Genomic DNA, 19,121 nt, shown 5'->3' with positions numbered 1-19,121 from the left:
TAAGACACAAAGAAGCAGATTCTTGTCGGCTGCAGTTTTTGAATATAGTGGTATTATTCTATGTACTTCTCTATTCTCCAAGCATCAGGATCAGAGAAGTTCATTCCATAAACCTATGCGCATACTGTCGGATTTAACTTCTCTTAATCAAAGGATGCGAGAAGTTCATGTACTGAGCATACCAATGGAACAAACCGGCATAAGTCTCTACAGCCCCCATTCACTTTCCTGTCCATATCAATCTCCCAATGCCCCGTTAAATCCTTCTGCACAACCACATCATCGTCCAAGAGAAGTATCCTATGCAGCTTCAGCTTCAGCTTCAGGTAAAGAGAATGTCAAGTGCTTCAATAGGAAAATTTTGTGAATTTCTAAACTACATCTTCAGGGTATCCTTCGGCGCATTCTCGAGCTTGTTCTCAAGAAAGAAATTCTGAAGATTAGGAGACTCCAGTGGCTTCACATAGGCACACACGAAGAGTTCAAAAACATATAGTCCTCCAAAGCTTACCCTTCTACATGAGATCCATTATAATCCTTCAGCTTCAACATAACCTGCATCGCCCCAAGATTAGTGACGACGTGTAAGACATGTTTCCATGGCCTGCATTCTTCATAGCAGATTTCACCACCACTGACGCTGCAATCACATTTTCAGGACAGATGGCGTAGCTGAAAGATTCTGATCCTCAAGCTCCGGTGATCTAGCTCATTCTCTATTTCCCTCTTCCATAAACCTCCTCGCAAACCAATTAAACCATCCAGGTTGTTGATATCGCTATTACTGCCCCCAACTGCTTTCTTTCTAAATATATGTTCAAATCACTTAAACGTTAGCTTTGTGTCTCAGAGCCAAACACAATCACAAAAACAATCTCAATATCAAAAACAGTTATAATAGGAATCACTACGTCAGCAGCAAAAAACAATTCAAACACACATATATATATATTTTTTCATTTGTAAGTGAGCCCAGACATTGAAAAACTCACTGGAAGTGACTTTAAGTGGCAGGATCAGGTAATAATTTTTGTGGGCTGTAGAGAATTTCTTACCGTGCTTTATCTTGCTTGATTGTCAAATAGATTTGTTTTCGATGGCTTCTTGTGAACAGGTCATAATTTTAGAAGGTGTCTCTGAGGGACATTTAGGTAAACAGCTGTAGACCTTCCACTTTCCCTTTAGAAGTGTTAACCATCAGTGGATGTGCTAATAATGTAAGAAATGTTCTATTAACTGAAATAAAGTCATTGATCTCTGTGACGTGATCGTTAGCTAAATGACCTAAACCTGGAAATTTTCTCATCTATTGCACATGCTCAATAGAGAGAACATTTTCTGAAAGCAAACAAACATTTTTAGAGAAACTGGATTGCAGGAGACACGTACCAGAAGAGGAAGAGCAATCCAAGAAGAACTTCCAAGCGTTATTGAATCTTTTTGGGTGACAAATTAATCAACATAGATGGGATTGGATCGAAACCCTAGACCCGATGGGTAACATGTCCAGGAACTGAAAGCTCTATATAAAAGGAGACGAAAGGAGTAACGAACATAATTGATTAATAAAAGTGGGTCGCAGTAAAGGCGAATTACAAAGAGCCGAAACGGTGACGACGAAATGGAAGAGTCGGAGACGATTAACCATCAACCCTTCAGAGTTCAGACGAAAATTGGTATAGGAGAGATGGGTTTGATATGGGCCATTAGAAATGTATTGGCAACCCACAAAAATAGCCCAGATTTAAACTGTGTAAAGTAGAGCCGATTTGACGTAGCACAATAGAGCTTCATGATTGGATGATTATTTTAATGACGTGGACACTCTCTCCTTTGAGGATATGTTACTTTTAGTATTGTATAGATTACAATTGTCATTCTTATTCTTGCTTCTTCTTATATACTAAGGGTAGGGTATGATGGTTTCTCTGCTACTATCTGCAAACGCCGCAAAAACGCAGTTTTTGCAGTTGGTAGCGGTTGTTAGCGTTTTGCAACAATCGCTCTAAACCGTTTCAAACCGCTCTAAATCTCATAGATTCAAAAGCTGGTTCCAGCTAGCGTTTGTGATTGCGGGAAGATAATTTAAAAAAAACAATATAAATACAAAAATAAAAATATTCAATAAAAAATTCAAATTGAAATTATAAAAATAGTAAAATATATCTATTATATTTTAATTAATATTATAAATTTTAAAAATAAAAATATTTTCAATAATTTTTAAAAATTTAAAACTATAACTTTCTAAATATAATTTTTATATTTATTATAATATTATGATTTTGATATTTTTATAATTATATAAATATTGTTAATTTATTATTTAACTGCTGTTGTATTTGGTAGTTAACTAGTCATAAGTAACCCGCAAACACATCAATTTTTTACCTCAGAACCAGTTGTACAAATCTCTTAAAACCGCTAGGAACCGTAACCACCTGCATCCGTAAATTCCCGCAATCGCAACCACTGTGTTTAAACTAGTGAGGTCCTAAGAACCTTAATGATTATTTAAAACAAAAATGAATATTTAAAGATAATTTTATCAAATAGTTAAATTTTAGTTTAGAGAAAAAAAAAACTACTAAATGAGAGACAAATGGCCATGAATTTTTTAAACTTTTGCTTCTTTTTATTATTTTTATTATGTTGGTTATATATGAAAACTTCTCGGTAGATATCGAACTAATCGGACTAAACATCTTTTTTTTTTTGGACAACAATCGGACTAAACATCTAAGTTGAAGTTTTGAATGGTTGTTGTTCAGTTCACTCTACTCTATATCGAAATAATCGGACCAACAATTCACTATGCTAAACTGCATAAGTGGATGGAAATGGCAAGAGTTCGTACCAATAATTTATTATAAACTTCATAGGTGGATGGAAATTGCAAAAGGTCGTACCAATAGTATAATTTTGGTCCACCTCTTACAATCCACTAGGCTATATTTTCTTGGTCTGATCTGACTTTGCGAATGGTAAAATAAAACTTGGACCTTGGTCCAATCCGTAACGGACTACGCAACCATTTATAGTGTAAGATCATCTCTAACATATTTCCACATTTCTTTATATGATAGCATTTAAATACAGATGTACTCCAACTCACATCTATTTTTTGGTCTAAAATATAAATTGTTGCTTTTACTTTATATTTAGAGGAAAAAAGGTAACATTCTTCTATTTTTATTTTAAATATAGATAATACTGTTTTTTAAAAACACATTAGAATAAATTTTACATTTATTATAAAAGATTATTTATTTCAAAAGAAAATAGCAAAAATACATTTGAAATAATCCTTTTTTAATCAACTAAAGCTTTTTATAGCAATTTTACTCTCAATATTAGGGGTGGGTATTCGGATATCTGTTCGGGTTTGGGTCGGGTATTTCGGATTTTCGGGTATTTTGGTATATAGGGATAGAGAACCCGTTCGGATATTTCTGTACTTCGGGTCGGGTTCGAATATTTTTAGTTCGGGTTCGGGTTCGGTTGTTTTGAATCGGGTTCAGATATTTAGATTTTAAAAGAAAAAAAAATATTTTTTTTCATTTTTTAAGTTTCTTATATTTAAAAATATAGATTTCACTTAACTGATTTTTTTTATTTTTTATAGATTGGATGATTAATAAGTTTGGAGATAATATTTCAAAAATAAATAGATATTAATTTGGGTATTGTTTTTAAACTTTGAATGTAACTTTTGTTAATACATGAAACAAAAAATTTGACATGCATTTTAAATGAATATCAATTCTCTCCATAATTATATATATATATATATATTTATTTATGATCTTAAAGTATGTGTAACATCAATATAAATATTTTTTAAAAAAATAAGAGATGTAAACTAGAAATATAAGGGTAAGTATATATATGTTCGGTTATCTTCGGATATCCATTCGGGTTCGGATATTATCCGTTTGGGTTCGGATATCAAATCTCTCTTAACTTAATACCCGTTCGGGTATTTTGCTACTTCGGTTCGGATTTTGGTTCGGGTTTTTCGGGTCGGATTCGGATGCAACTTCGGGTATCGGGTAAAGTCCTCCCCCCCCCCTACTCAATATTGATGTTTCCTAATTGAAAAACAAAACCTACAATCACAGCAAAAAAAAGCCTCGTATGTTTTATGGAATTTTATTAGAAATTAGTGAACCTAATTTTTGAAAGGTCGTGCTCATTGCCGCGTGGATAGGTCAATTGCCATCAATATTCTCAAACTGATATTTCTTGGATTTGTTACGAAAATAAAAGTTTACTTGCAATAGGACCTTTTTAGAGTTTGAGCTATTGTTGTGTAGTTGTAATCAAACAGAGTCGTCCATTTAGTTTTGTTTGCGTTCCACCGGCCAAATAATTCTGACTGCAGCCGAAAACGTCGCTTTTACAAATTGTATCTTACGTATGCATGTTCAAAACTTCAAAAGAAAAGAAAATAAATAGCGTTGAAAAATAAATAAATGGTGAGTATATCCACCACCACCCACGTGAAATTTGATCGATTTTTATTAATTTGTAACTTTGACGGGGTGTTGCCATCTGCTTTTTCTACATCCTCTTGATTTAAGAACGTTATTATGTAAATAGAAGATACTCGATTTTTACGAGTCACCGGTTATTTTCAGATCAGTCGATATCAGTGATTAAGCTATACCATGTGTGTACTCCTATTTATGGGGTTTTCTATCTGGATAGTTTAAATACCAAAACATTAGTTTTTTACATATTTGAGATGAATATGACTTAAATACGATTAAATTAACTAATTATACAAAAATTAATGAAAAATACAAATTAATATATACGACTTGTTTTTATTTATATCATACTGATAACTTCACTTCAGTTAGGTTTGATTTGAGATTGTATAGAACGAACCATTGATATATATATTGGGACGGTCAACACTCACTTAAAATCTTAAGAGTCAAAACCATATTGTAAAATCTTTTCTTTCTTTTTTTGGAAAAAATATTGTAAAATCTTAAATGATAAAAAACATATATATAATCTGATAAAAAATATTAGAATCGATAGAGAAATACCATATGTCATGATAATTACAAGGTAGATATATGTTCTTGTCATTGGACCGTCAATTACATGACCAACACAATTGTTGGCTCAAGAATGCATCGTAAACACTCACATACACGACATGCATGTTTCTCTTAATATGGCATAGTTTCCATTTGGCATTTTGACCATGCATATCTCTGGGGAATTCAACTTAGTTCGTATGCAAAATGTAGTTTGAAAATAATGTACATCATCTTTAGTTGTAAGAAGTTTCGGGCCGAAGTTCGTAATCTTATTAAGCCACAAATAAGTATGAGTTGTTAAATCCTGCTAAGATTTTTACCAAAAAAAAAAATCCTGCTAAGATTCGAATCTGACACTTTCATCTGTAGAGTGGAAGGCTTAACAGCAGAGATAACAACTACAGATAATGATATACAGATTTTGGAAAGTAATGTTATGTAACATTAGGAAAAAAAAGGGAAATGAATAGCGCTTGAACATATCCAATACCGACCGGTTTTGTAAATGGAAGACTTCTTTGGTATAGTGGTATCAATTGATGGATATTACCTAAGCGCGCGGGAATTTATCTATTGCCATTATTAATGTAGACAAATTTTAATTGATGGCATTATACGGTTGTAATTAGATTATAAAACTAAATGTTACCGTTGACTATATATCACAGAATATGTTATACATCTAATTAGTATGAAAAAGGTTGGAGGTTAGAGCATACATATATCCCAACCACCAAAAAAACGGCAAAAGTGCGTAGAAACTTATAATTGTAATATCTCGACTACCTTGGTTTTACTACGATAGTCGTTTGCTACCAAACAGCATATACATATACATATACATATACATATATCTAGTAAACTTTGCTTTACCTATTTAAGTAGATCGACTAGATCCCCATTTCTATAAGTTCTTCAAAACATATTCCTTCAACATAGAAAACGATGTCTTTCACTCAAATTCCGCGAAAGAGAGCAAGAAAGAAAAAATCTCTGAAAGAGGCTGATCATACGACCTTGGTAAATGTTTTTTTTCTTCTTTTTGATAAATATTTGTAAGTTTATGTAAACGTTTAACTAAAAGATGTTACTGCTTTTACCATATATTCTTATATCTGCAATTTAGGTTTAGGTTGTTCATATGCTTAAAAAATATGGACATGTATATACTCAGATTATTGTTTGTTTTTTTTGACAAAAGGTTTTATACTTAGATTATTGTTTGAGTTACGACATGCATCATTAGTTTATATAGGGTTCATTTCAATTTTTAAAATAAAAATACTACAAATTAATGAATATAACTTCATGCAAAGCAGATATTTATAAAGCACCTCTATTGAGGAGATTTTCAACTTATAAGTATCTATATATGTGGGTTTCTTAATATGAACAATCTATAGAAGGAATCTAAATGTGCAAAGAGCTAAACTATTACCCTAAATCATCATAATGCAACTGTATAAGTTACACAGACGCGTATTTTTTTGTTGATACTAATGCAAAATTGGTTTGATTATTTACTTTGCTTTATTTTTATATTTTGGTATCAGATGATTTTCATGTCTAAATATTTTGGTGTGTTGATTTTTCTTTCGCAGGTCGATACCAAGTACTCTCCATGGAATATTCATTTGAGCAAGATGTTGGCATGAAATTGCAGCGGTGAAGGACGAGTGGAATCTATATGGATACTACCTCGACCTCGATCCTTCACGTTGTTATTAATTAAATACATAGTCACAGTCTCATTGTAGACTATGTATCAAATAATACCGTGAATGCAGATTCAGGAATAAATTAAAATATTTATTTAGTTCTATTGGTTGTTTAAAATATTTAATTTAATTTGTATGCATGCTGATAACTGAAATTTGTAATAACTTGAGAAAAGTAGTGATGTCTTTAAGAATTGATTATTCCTTTTCAGTGAAGGAGATTTTTGTAATATATATGCTAAACATATATCATAATTTTGTTATATATTTGTTTCTTGCCATTGTCATTTTTAATCGGAAAGTGTAACTAAAGGGTTATGCTAAATAAATGGGATAATGAAATGAGTAAAAAATACCTTTAGAATTGGTTAGTCACAATCTGGTGGAAGCATATTGAGAAAATTACATTGACCAGTCCTAAAGCAAAGGAGACTAAAAGAAACCGAAGATGTTATTAGTTCCTGAAGCTTCCCGGTAGGCACCTAAGATGAATAATCACAGGAGGATGGCTATCTTATATAGATAATCAAAAACCAGCTTCTCATAATCTCACCAAATGTTGAAAAAATTGAGTAGATTTGTGAATCAAAAGGTCATTGGAGTCTTGGGCGTGCATTGTACAGAGAGAAAGAGGCGACTCAGTCCTGAGATGGCACGAGGAAATGATCTTCGATAAAGAGAGAGAGAGAGAGAGAGCAAGTGACTAGCTACCGTGATGGTAAGAAGGATTAAAAATATTGATAGGCCCTGGAGGGTATATTACCGTAAGAAGAGAGGAGGAGAAGATAGAATCTTGGATGCTGACGTGGAGAGTGAAAACTCGAGCTGAGGAGTTTGTTACGAGTCAGTTATGGCCGTTAGAAGAGAAGAGAGACTGAAGAGTATAAATAGTAGTTTGTCTTGTGTTTGTAATTAGCTTTTGAGTATTTTGTAAAAGGATCCTTAGACGTGAGGTCTTGGATATTGGCTTGATTCTCTGAGTGTAGAGATCAAGAGAGGGAGGTTGGGCAGAACGTTAATAAAATACATACAATCTCTTATCAATTGGCGCGGTGAGCGTCCCGAACAACGCGATCGAGACGACGATGACGAGATTGGAAGAGTCGATGCAACGGATCGGAGCGTTGGATAACACCGTCGACGAGTTACGGCGGCGATTCGACAGTCTTGATGAGCGATTCAATCGTTTCGTTGCGACGACGGAGGTGAACAATCAGTCGAAGGAGACGAAGATGGATGAGCGATTCGCGAGTCTCGAGTCGACACTGACATCTTTCATCACTTTGATTCAGCAACAGAATCCACGATCTTCGCAACCTGAATCGAGCGGAGCTAATCTGATGCAACCAGATCCGCAGAACGTGAATCAGGTATCGCCTCGTCATTTTGAACATTACCGGAGAGAATCTGAGCTAGGTTATCGGCCGGTAGAGCATAGACATGAGAATCGAAAAGGCTTGTATAAGAAGGTCGAGATGCCGATCTTTTCGGGTGTCAATCCATTTGGTTGGATAGCTCAAGCTGAGAGATACTTTCGTGTGATGCAATCAACACCAGAGTATCAATTAGAACTGGCTTCTTTGAGTCTGGAAGAAGACGCTTTATGCTGGTTTAACTACGAGATTGAGTATGGAGATTTCAAGGACTGGTTTGACTTCAAGCGGAGATTGTTATCAAGATTTGCAGAGTCCTTTGAGAAGACTCCAGGGAAACGATTGTTCAGCATACAACAGACTGGTTCCATAGCTGAATATGTTCGAGAATTTCAAGAGCTAGCTTCTCAAATAAAGCTGGCTGAGGCGCACAAGATTGATATCTTTTTCAACGGCTTAAAGAGAGAAATGAAGGAAGTAATCATGATGAAGGAACCTCAAACCTTATCTGATCACATTCAAGCGGTCATCAAGATGGAAGACAGTGAGTTTTGTCGTCTGTTCTCAGGGGGAAAGGTTCACGAGAATCGACAAGGGAAACAGACAACAAGCTCAGGCTTCAAATCCTTAGTTACTCCAACAAACCAAGCTTGGACGAACAAGGCTAAGCAACAAGAACCAGTAGCAAAAACGACAATTCCAGCGGTTAATACAAAGACTCAAGGAAGAGTGAAGTTATCTGATGCTGAGTATGAACATAAGAAGAAGAATGGGATTTGTTTCTCCTGCGATGAGAAGTGGACAAGAGCTCATTACAACAATTGCAAGAACAGGCATCTTCAGGTGATGGTGGTGGCACAAGGTTGTGAAGTAGAGCTGATAGACGAAGAGTTTCATGATTCGTGCGAGGAGCTGCAAGGAACTACCACAGAGGTTATGGAGTTTTCTTTACACTCATTCATGGGGTGGTCGTCTCCTACGACTATGAAGATTGAGGGACGTATTGGCAAATCAAAAGTGGTTGTTTTGATTGATAGTGGTGCGACACACAATTTTCTATCACCCACAGTTATGAAAAAATCTCAACTACAGATAGATGAGACATCAGCATTTAAGGTGTTAGTCGGTACTGGTATAACAGTGAATGGAGCTGGTGTGTGCAGAGGGGTTTCACTACAGCTACAGTCAGTATTGATCAAGTCAGACTTCATAGTGTTGGATCCGGGAAGTGCAGACGTGGTGTTAGGAGTGCAATGGCTTCGTACTTTGGGTAAATGTGAAGTAAACTGGGAAACACAGGTGCTTGAGTTTGATTCGGCGCAAGGCAGTCACATTGGTTGGAGACAGAGCTTTACATACGCAGGTTTCAGCTTTACAGTCGATCATTTCGGGTATAGATTTACAAAATGCTGAGTCTCAGTTTTCAGAAAAGGGGTCATTAGAGATTCACATGCCGGAGCAGATTCAGAACTTGTGAATCAGTTTGAGTCGATCTTTCAAGAGCCTACGGAATTACCTCCTGAAAGAGGTTTCGAACATAGCATTCGGTTAATAGAAGGCTCAGGAACAGTTGCAGTCAGACCTTACCGTTATCCGCACGCTCACATGGCGGTGATTGAGCAAATGGTGAAACAAATGTTGGAATCTGGGGTTATTCGACCAAGCAGAAGTCCGTATGCGAGTCCGATATTGTTGGTTAAAAAGAAGGATGGAGGCTGGAGGTTTTGCATTGATTATAGGAGTTTGAACAAGATCACCATACCTGACAAATTCCCTATTCCTGTAATCGATCAATTGCTGGATGAGTTACACGGTTCTTCAGTGTTTTCCAAGCTGGATCTTCGTTCCGGGTATCATCAAATCAGAATGACGGAGGCAGATATTGAGAAAACAGCTTTTAGAACGCATGAAGGCCACTACGAGTTTGTTGTGATGCCGTTTGGCCTTAGCAATGCTCCAGCTACATTTCAATCCCTTATGAATGCGATCTTCAAGCCGTTCTTACGGAAGTTAGTGTTGGTGTTTTTTGACGATATATTGGTATATAGTAAATCAATGGAGGAACATTGCGAACATCTGCGTATTGTACTGGAAACATTGAAGCGACATAACCTGTTGGCTAATCGTAAAAAGTGTCTCTTTGCTCAAGATCATGTCGAGTATCTTGGTCATATAATTTCTCGAGAAGGAGTTTCAACAAATCCTGCAAAGACAGAGGCTATGCAGAAATGGTCGTCTCCAAGAACAATTAAAGCATTGAGAGGATTCTTGGGACTTACGGGCTATTACCGACGATTTGTTTTGGCATATGGCGTCATAGCTCGACCATTAACGGATCTGTTTAAGAAGGATTGTTTTGAATGGACGGGTAAGACTCAGTTGGCTTTTGATCAGTTGAAGCAAGCTATGTCTACAGCGCCTGTTCTATGTTTACCGAAATTTCAAGAGCTGTTTGTGATAGAAGCAGATGCGTCGGGGTTTGGATTGGGTGCGGTTTTGATGCAGAATCATCGTCCTATCTGTTACTTCAGTAAAGCCTTGACGAACAGGGAACAGATGAAACCAATTTACGAAAGGGAGTTAATGGCTATTGTGTTGGCAGTTCAAAGATGGAAACACTACTTAATGGGGAGGCATTTTGTGGTTTATACTGATCAGAAGAGTTTGAAGTTCTTACTAGAACAACGAGATGTGTCGATGGATTATCAGAAATGGCTCACAAAGTTGCTGGGTTTTGACTTTGAAATCATTTACAAGGCAGGTTCAGAAAACAGAGCTGCAGATGGATTGTCTCGTATTTCACCGGAAGACAAGTTTGACAGTGATAGTCTGCTGTGTGCTTTGACAGTTTCTTCTAACTTGCAGATGCAAGATATATTTGAGGAAGTCGATTCTGATCCTGATATTCAACAAGAAATTAAGGAAATTATTCAAGGGAAGGGGTCGAAGAAGCACCTTACGATCATTAAGGGCCGGCTCTTCTATAAGAGCAGATTGGTTATACCGAGGACATCAAAGTATATTGGAATTATACTCCAGGAATATCATGATGGAGTATTTGGCGGGCATTCTGGCGTGTTGAAAACAATCAAGAGGATTCAAAGGTTGTTCCATTGGTCTAAGTTAAAAGACGATGTTCAACAATACGTATCGGAGTGTACTGTATGCCAGACCCACAAATACTCTACCTTGAACCCTGGTGGTCTGTTACAACCAATTCCACTTCCTACTGTGATCTGGTCTGAAGTTTCTATGGACTTCATTGACTGCTTGCCAAAATCAGAGGGATTTACGGTGATCATGGTAGTGGTGGACCGTTTGAGTAAATACGCTCACTTCATCGGCTTGAAACACCCATATACAGCTACGTCAGTTGCTGAGAAATTCATACGAGAAGTAGTGAGATTACATGGATATCCAGCTTCGATTATATCCGATCGAGACAGGGTGTTTTTGAGCAAATTTTGGAGAGAATTTTTTAGATTGGTAGGAACATCACTCAAGTTCAGCACAGCATATCACCCTCAAAGTGATGGCCAAACCGAGGTGGTGAATAGATGTCTTGAAGCTTATTTGAGGTGTTTCACATCTGCTAATCCGAAACAATGGTATAAATACCTATCATGGTGTGAATATTGGTACAATACATCCTACCATACTTCTATTCACACATCTCCTTTCAAGCTGGTCTATGGTAGGGAGCCACCATCCTTACTTCACTATGAGGAAGGTTCTACTACCAACTTTGAGTTAGAAGAAATGTTGAAGAACAGGGACGAGATGTTAAGCCAAGCTAAAGAGTTCTTGTTGAAGTCACAAGCAGCAATGAAAGACAGCGCAGATAAGCATCGTCGGGATCTTCAGTTCTCAGTGGGCTCTTCGGTTTTTCTGAAACTCCGACCATATAGACAGAAGACGCTGTCAAGGACATTCTGTCAGAAACTGTCTGCTAAGTATTACGGTCCTTTCACAGTATTGGAGAAGATTGGATCAGTGGCTTATCGTCTCGACCTTCCTTCGGATTGTAAGATTCACCCGGTGTTTCATGTGTCACAGCTGAAACCAGTGCTGGGAAGGAATCATTCAGTCACGAACTTACCATCTTCGTTTACGGCAAATGATGAGATTACCTTGCAGCCTGAGGAATTGACAAGTTGTCGCTATGATTCTGAGGGACATTTGGAGGTCTCGGTGCAATGGAAGGGCTTACCAGTACATGAGACGTCTTGGATGCGTGTTCGTGATTTGAAGAGAGACTTTCCTACATTCGAGCTTGAGGACAAGCTCAGTTTCATTGGGGAGGTAATGATAGGCCCTGGAGGGTATATTACCGTAAGAAGAGAGGAGGAGAAGATAGAATCTTGGATGCTGACGTGGAGAGTGAGAACTCGAGCTGAGGAGTTTGTTACGAGTCAGTTATGGCCGTTAGAAGAGAAGAGAGACTGAAGAGTATAAATAGTAGTTTGTCTTGTGTTTGTAATTAGCTTTTGAGTATTTTGTAAAAGGATCCTTAGACGTGAGGTCTTGGATATTGGCTTGATTCTCTGAGTGTTGAGATCAAGAGAGGGAGGTTGGGCGGAACGTTAATAAAATACATACAATCTCTTATCAAATATCTATGTTGTTTCAACGTATCCGTTTAGAAGCTAAGTTAATTATCTGTTCTTCAAGGTGACAAGATAGTAAACCTTCCCACCAAAAGGGAGAAAGAAAATCAGGGCCGGCTTACTAGGGGAACAAGCGGTGTACCACTCCAAGCCTAAATCCGTGTCTCCCCTGTATAATAATAATCAAGAGATCAAATTTTTTATAAATCTATATTTTTATATAAAAAATTATAAATATAATAAATAAAACTGAAAGTGGCCCAAAATTATTTGATATGTATATAATTTTAGTTTCATTACAAAATATACAAAATATTACTGATTAAATTTTAAAAATATTTTAAACATTATCTGCATATAAATTTTAGAGAGTTAAAAAAAAAAATTTCGCCCTAGAGCTACTAACAGTTTTGAGCCGGCCCTGAAGAAAATTTAACTTCGAGGTCTCGTAAAAAACTAAATTTACCGTTTATTTTCTGCAGCCGTCTGTTATTCATAGTCAAATAGAGTGAGAATAAAAAAAGTAAAAAAAAAAGGAGTGAGAAAATAATAATTTTTGCTTTACGAGAGAAGTTTTGTGAATTGAGATCTTTTTTCAACGATATTAAATTACTAATAATAAATAATAATTAACGTGTAAAGATTTATATAAAACGTACAACGCCTTGTTTTTTTTGGAGATTAATGGAGTTTTTTTTCTTTGAAAAAAGCTTTTCTTCAGGTTAATTTTGATTTTCAAGCTATCAAAATTTCAATTTTACTCAAAGAAAAATCATGGAACAAGTGAGATAGTAAAGAATAGCTATGTGTTAAAATGATTTGATTTGAGCCAGTAATAAAAGATGGCCGTATGATAAAAGACGGTAAAAGAGAGAGTATAATTAGAAATAGTAAGAAATAGTATAACAGGAGATGATGGTACGAAATATGCACCAGTTGGTAAATTTAACAAAACTTAGAACTAAAAATGATTATAAAAATTTAATTAAGTCAAACGGAAACCACTATTTACTATCTTTTTTTTAACGTTAAATATTATGTTATTACAAACTATAAAAATATTACAGACGATTTTACAGCCTACAATTCACAGGATCCACGTTTGACGGTACTTTTTGCGCCTTCCCGCAGATCTCTTATAAGCTTGTTCTCCATTAATTCGTATAATTTCGTATTTTCTGGAAATCAAAATTCAGATTTCTTGGTATAAAAGTATTAATGAACATTTAGTCAAACTACAGAGGAGTTTCCACGTATTTACAATCTAAAGTGACTGAATTTAAATATTTAGGTAACCTAATAAATTTTCTATAATTAACATTTTAAAGACACTAGATTATTTAACTGCGCTACGCGCGGTGTATATTTTGTATTGTTTTTTGCATTTATTTTTAAAAATTCGTTAACTTTATGTAATTTTATTTATTGAACTCAATTGTTTTGTCCTACAATTTTACGTGTTACTTGTAAATTTAAAATTTATAACTTTGCATATTTATCTATTCCTTTAAAATAGTGGTATTTTATTTGGATCATTGTGATCTGACAATTTTTTTATTATTTGAACATATTATTTCATATACTACGTGGGCATTTACACGCGAATGATATGGTATAATTTGGTAAAACTTGTCATTTTTGTATGTATATTTTTGCATTCTAGATTGTATTTAGTGTAAATTTAGAATATATTCTTGTCTGACACATTTAAACCGAATGGTTTTTACCATGTTCTGTATATATTTTGTAGTACAAAGTTTTCTATTTTTATTTTTTTTACTTTTGAAAAAGGCTTAAGTTTTATTTTTAGTTTCTCAAATGTATCATGGATTATGTGTTGTAAAATATGTTTCTATCATATGAAACCAAAAAAGAATAAAATGATTAACACAATAAAGATGAGAATGTGGTGTATGGTTATTTTATTTCGTTTTGTAAACTAAATATGACATCTAAAATTTAGCAGGATTCCAAATTATAAGAAGTGATACCTTTGGCTAAGATTCAGCGAAAGAGTTATAAAGAGAGAAACAACGGAAGTTGAAACATCATCGTCTCTCATCTTGCAAAGATCAACGAAGGGAATTAAGTTTTAAAAATGGAGGTTTTTTAAATGTAGGATAACGGCAATTTCAAAGACATCAATAAGAACAATAAAGATGAAGTATTTTATTGGATTCAATAAATAGTGACATGGCAAAAAATCATATTTCATTGGCTGATTTAATTTGCTGAGGTGGATAGGCTCAATGGAACTTATATTACTTGTAATTTTAAAATTTATAACTACATATTTATCTATTATTTTAAAATAGTGGTATGTTATTTGGATCATTGTGATCAGACAATTTTTCTATTATTTGAACATATGATTCCATATTCTACGTGGACATTTACACGCGAATGATATGGTATAATTTGGTAAAACTTGTCATTTTTGTATGTATATTTTTGCATTCTAGATTGTATTTAGTGTAAATTTAGAATATATTCTTGTCTGACACATTTAAACCAAATGGTTTTTACCATGTTCTGTATATATTTTGTAGTACAAAGTTTTCTATTTTTATTTTTTTTACTTTTTAAAAAGGCTTAAGTTTTATTTTTAGTTTCTCAAATGTATCATGGATTATGTGTTGTAAAATATGTTTCTATCATATGAAACCAAAAAAGAATAACATGATTAACACAATAAAGATGAGAATGTAGTGTATGATTATTTTATTTTATTTTGTAAACTGAATATTACATCTAAAATTTAGCAGGATTCCAACTTATAAGAAGTGATACCTTTGGCTAAGATTCAGCGAAAGAGAGAAACAACGGATATTGAAACATCATCGTCTCTTATCATGCAAGGATCAACGAAGATAATTAAGTTTTAAAAAATAGAGGTTTTTAAATGTAGGATAACGACAATTTCAGACGATGAAAAATAAAGAACAATGAAGATAAAATATTTTATAAATAGTGACATGGCAACAAAATCATATTTCATTGGCTGATTTAATTTGTTGAGGTGGATATGTTCAATAGAGTTTATATTCCCATTTTAACAAAGAACGATTTTTATATTCCTACTGTTTTAGTTTTGTTTTCGTGCAGCTGTATGACAGGTTAAGACTGTTTAATTTATACTTAATTCTGTAATATTAATAGAAACATGTAATATTTAGAAAAAGTGTTTCCATTTCCACTGGTTTGGACCTAGTCACCATCGTGAAACGAAAGAATCTTTGAAAGTTTGATTTAATACTACTGATCATATAAGATATTAAGACTAATATCACAATGTCAAACTTGGTTTAATCGTCGTAATTAATCCCATTTAAGAGAAGATTAAAACATGTATAGAGACACAAACGTTGATAAACATAGAATGAACTAGCATTATACAATTACTATTTAGGTCTTGCCGAATATTCCCTATGGATACAACATTATATATTGTTAATTAAGTAATACGAGAAGCCACGAAAAGCATTGGTTGCTTTTGTTTCCCGTGTTTTAATATCGTCCTAAAGCAAGTATCAAGAGCTGTTTAGGCTTTTAGTGACTGCGAAAGGTCACATAAGAACCTGTTTTACTAGCTTAACCCAACCCTGGCCTTTTAATTAACAATATCTTTAAGGAAACCCTAACCTGATTCATGTTCTTTTGGATCTATCATCGAATTATTGTATTTATTGTCTATATAATAATATATACACATATCTACAGAATCCTAGAAAACTTAAAATATAATTGAAAATTTGAAATAAGATCAAACCTTCATGTCGAGAACGCCAATAGCTTTTCTCTAGATTCAAGTTTCCCGATGGTCTTCAAGTAAATTAGTTGTCAACTTAAAAATCCTCTTTTTCAAAAAAAAAAAAATCTTCTTAAAATACATCATTTTGATTCAAAATTAGATAGTACTAATACTTAAACCCAATAAGCATGGAAGTAGAGATTAATATGTCACACAAAGAGCCATATGAAATGAGCTCTAAAACTAAATGGCAAGAAAAATCAAACTTTTCCCGGTTTTCTGATTAAATCCTTAATCCTGATTTCGATTTAAGATTTACGTATTCATAGAATGATATTTTTTTTATATCAAAACTGAAGACGACAAACAAATCAACACTACGAGAAAGAAGACAACGTGCACATTTGTATTAATTTTCAAACAACAAGAGAATATAGTTTTTACAAGAAAAGTTATACATAGTTTTATTTTATATAGGAAATTTGTATATGCTCTTCACATTCCGGTATATTCTTTCCATGAAGAGGCCATATATTGTCTTCCAATTTCCGAATTGTCACCAAAAGTTAGCAAAAAAAAAAAAAAAAAACTTCCGAATTGTGGGTCTTTTTTATGGAATGAAAATAATAATAAGAAATTCTTCTTTTAAAGATATAATATACTACAAGTCTACAATATTTATTTTTCTCTAATGGCTTACGTATCTTATAACTACAGTAGTATACAACTAGCGTGGCCGACATATATATATTAGGGACGCAACTATTATATTTGTTCCTTTGTGGTGGCTCAAGTTTCCTAAAAATGTTGATGTCAATAATTTCGATTCTCTGTATGAATGACTGGGGAGAATTAGAAACATTGAAAAAAAAAACTAATTGGAGCCGACCAAGAAAAAAAGCTTTACTAGAAAGAATACGTTGTATATATATATATATATACTTTTATATTTTAGACTATAGTCCAGAACGATGTGGTCAGATATATTCGATCAACTTCATGATTTAGAGCTTCATATATCGACTATAGATTCAGTAAATTAATATGGATCTTTGATTTATGGGACAGCTAACAACAATGTGTACACAGTAAAGTAACAAATTCCATTTTATCCTATGTAATAGTATATAAACATTTTCGTATGAATTTCAATGTCTATACCCTTTGGTTTTCGTAATGAACTTTTAAAATAAAGTTATGATAGTTTTGCATCTTTAGTCTTTGTACGAGTGATATCTTGCATATTTGCATTGTTTTATCCATTCATCCATTAGCATTTTCATTATATAGATTAGGATTTAGCCATGTCTAGGTTGCATTTTGCATTCATTGTCCTCATTAGGTGTTGGAGTGCCACATGGAGTTCTTGGGGACATTTGGATGCATTTGGAGCTTAAAGGACGTGAAACAGGTGATCATTGGACGAGCAGAGCATGGGAGCGAGGTTCCGCAGCGACGTCATGAGGTCGCTCCAAAGCACCTCTCAGAGCGACCTAGCTAGAGCGACCCCGTGAAGTCGCTCGCCATATTCATCCCGTTGGAAGCCCAGAGCGACTTGCCCAAAGCGACGCACCGAGGTCGCTCGCATCTCACACCCCTCTCGGAGCGACCTCCCAAAGCGACACCCCGAGGTCGCTCGCGTCTCTATGGCGAGACGACAAGAAGCGAAGCCCGGAGCGACCTCTCAGAGCGACCCACTGAGGTCGCTCCCGAAGGCCGGAGCGACTTGTCGGAGCGACATGCCGAGGTCGCTCCGCGCCTATTATCTGCTCGATTTCTATTTTACTTAAGGGCCTTTTGGTCATTTCATTATGCACGTTTTACATTTCTAAAACCTATGTTTTAAACCAGTTTTGTAGCCACCAGAGGCAGATTATCTTCTATCTTTTGATCTATTGAGAAATACACAAGAACTCTCTTGAGAAGTTCATCTTTTGGGTTTTGATTTGTTATGTTCTTGTGTTCTTGTTGATTTCTTATCTATTTCTCTACATGATTAATCTGAAATCCAATATGGGTTTAAGAGGAATCATGGAGATTAGTGAGTAATCACCTTTGGAATTCATGGGTTAGGGAGATTAAGGGTGATTAGGTTAGAGCTAGGATGTTTTAGTGTAGATCATTCATATTTCCTTGCTAGTAGAGTAATAATAATGCATCTTCTGAGTTGGCCACTCAGTTGTTGATCCTTAGGCATTTCTCACCCGAAAGGTGTTCGATGAAATGCCCGAGACAACTCTCCTAGGCTTTTAGTATACTTTGCCAAAGACATTTGTTGTTAAAGATGCTAAGATAGCTAATAGACTTGTTAGTAATGATTGCTTTCATATTATTCAACCAAAGACATTTGATGTTTGAGATATGTTAGCAAATGAGCATTCATCTAGACATAGAGCTTGCTTAGAATTGTGTCTAGGCTTAAGGTTGATAGTTTGATTGATCATTTGCCATCCTTAGTTCGATACTTGATCACCCAAGGTCTAATCCCTATGCCCATGAGTTCTCTTTTCCTTTAGTCAAGAAAGTATCATTCTGTTATTGCTTTCTAGTTTTAGTCATAGTTTAAAACTCATCTAAATCATTGGTTGCACTTAGATTAAGTGAGTACTTGCATT

The sequence above is a fragment of the Brassica napus genome, chromosome A9, assembly GCF_020379485.1.
Source record: "Brassica napus cultivar Da-Ae chromosome A9, Da-Ae, whole genome shotgun sequence".
In the NCBI taxonomy this organism is placed as follows: domain Eukaryota; kingdom Viridiplantae; phylum Streptophyta; class Magnoliopsida; order Brassicales; family Brassicaceae; genus Brassica; species Brassica napus.
The sequence above is the reverse complement of the archived record's forward strand: the minus strand, read 5'-3'. Positions refer to the sequence as shown.